Consider the following 2,266-nt stretch of genomic DNA (forward strand, 5'->3'; position numbering starts at 1 on the left):
TGTGGGGGAGAGAGAAAGAGAGCGTGTGTGTCTGTGGGGGAGAGAGAGTGAGAGAGAAAGTGTGTGTGTCTGTGGGGGAGAGAGAGTGTGTGTGTCTGGGAGAGAGTGTGTGTGTGTCTGGGAGAGAGTGTGTGTGTGTCTGTGGGAGACAGAGAGAGCGTGTGTCTGTGGGAGAGAGGGAGTGTGTGTGTGTCTGTGTCTGTGGGAGGGAGAGAAAGAGAGTGTGTGTGTGTGGGTGGGGGAGAGAGAGAGAGAGTGTGTCTGTGGGAGAGAGAGAGAGAGAGTGTGTGTCTCTCTGTGGGAGAGAGTGTGTGTGGGGGAGATGGGGAGAGTGTGTGTGTCTGTGGGGGAGAGAAAGTGTGTGTGTCTGTGGGGGAGAGGGGGCAGAGAGTGTGTGTGTCTGTGGGAGAGTGTGTGTGTCTGTGGGGGAGACAGAGAGAGAGAGTGTGTGTGTGTCTGTGGGAGAGTGTGTGTGTCTGTGGAGGAGAGGGGGAGAGAGTGTGTAGTGTGGTGGCGTCACCTTTTGTGTGACATGAGCCCAAGGTCCCGGCTCAGGCTGTCCTCATAGGTACTGAACTTCACTGTCGCTGGGTCAAAATCCTGGAATTCCCTCCCTAAGTGCGTTGTGGATCTACCTCCAACCCATGGACTGCAGCGGGTCAAGAAGGCAGCTCACCACCATGTTCTGAAGGGGCAACTGGGGCCGGGGCAGTAAGTGGTGGGCCCAGCCTTTGCACCCAAGAAAGTGTGTCTGTCCCACGACCTGTGGTTCGCACATTGACACACCACTGGCTGCTCTGTCTCCCTCCCTCCATCTCTGCACCATCGAGTCTCTCTCACACACACGCATGCACTCGGCCTGTCTCTCATGATCAATGGGGAGGGGGAGTAGGGTGCCATCTCCCGTGGGAAATCCTCTGACTGCCTTTGCTTTGTCTGCAGGGAGAACGGACGGTGTTACCGTGAGTGCGTGGGCCGTGTCCTGCTGCAGAACGTCTCTTCTTCGGCCCTGGGCTCGGCTCAGGGACAGGGGCTCTCTGCCAAGGGGCTGGCCTACTGCCTGTGGGTGCTGACTACCTCTGACAGCCTGGATTCCTGCCGGGGACAGAGCGGCTGCCTCACCATCGGCTTGACCATTGGGCCCGACATCAGGGTGATGTGTGGCGTGAGTATTTCAGGCACGGCTGGAGGGTGGGAAAAAGGGAGAATTCGTGTTGGCACAGCCTCACGCTGTCAGGTCGATCCCAATGCCTTCACTCTTTGTTTCCTTTCAGCAAAACTACGTCTACGTCTTTGATGGGGTCCCAGCGTTCCTCACCCACCCCCAGCGGCACAGTGCCCTCTACGCAGACCCAAAACTGATTGGTGCCTTCTGTGGCAATGGGCACACACCCCCAGCCTAAACGGGAGGGCGGGGTCCCCGGGCCGTACCCAGGGGGGCGGGGTCACCGGGCCGTATCCGGGAGGGCAGGGTCACCGGGCCGTACCCGGGAGGGCGGGGTCACCGGGCCGTACCCGGGAGGGCGCGGCTATCGCACTGTGACTGGGTGATTGAGACGAGCTGTCTGTGTCCCGGTGACTGTGGTGGAGGGGACGAGCTGTCTGTGTCCCGGTGACTGTGGTGGGGGGGACGAGCTGTCTGTGTCCCGGTTTCCTCACTGTATCCGTTCTCCCAATCTGTGCCAGGGGTCCTCACCATCTACTTCGAAGCCAACATCTCCAGGGCAGCAGGCACCGGTGCTGAGGGCTTTAATGCCACCTACACTGTCAGCAGCTGCCAGCCCACATGCTCGGATAACCAGAGGTGCCAGGACGGGCGCTGTGTGTGTGAAACGGGCTACGGTGGAGACAACTGCACCTTAAGGTCGTGCCCCAATAACTGCTCTGTCTCTCAAGGCGGGTACTGCGACACGGTGAGTGCCAGAGCACAAGGGAGAGAGGCAACTCAGATTTCAGATCAATGGAGCGGGACGGGAGTTCTCCCCGGGGACACTGCGATGTGGGAATACTCCCCGGGGACACTGCGATGTGGGAATACTCCCTGGGGACACTGCCATGTGGATGTACTCCCCGGGACACTGCGATGTGGGAATTCTCCCCGGGGACACTGCCATGTGGACGTACTCCCTGGGGACATCGCAATGTGGGAATACTCCCCCGGGTGCACTGCGATGTGGGAATACACCCCCGGGTAAACTGCGATGTGGACGTACTCCCCGGGGACAACGCAATCTGGGAATACTCCCCCGGGTACACTGCGATGTGG

This window comes from Rhincodon typus, chromosome 47 (assembly GCF_021869965.1).
Source record: "Rhincodon typus isolate 14 chromosome 47, sRhiTyp1.1, whole genome shotgun sequence".
Lineage (NCBI taxonomy): Eukaryota > Metazoa > Chordata > Chondrichthyes > Orectolobiformes > Rhincodontidae > Rhincodon > Rhincodon typus.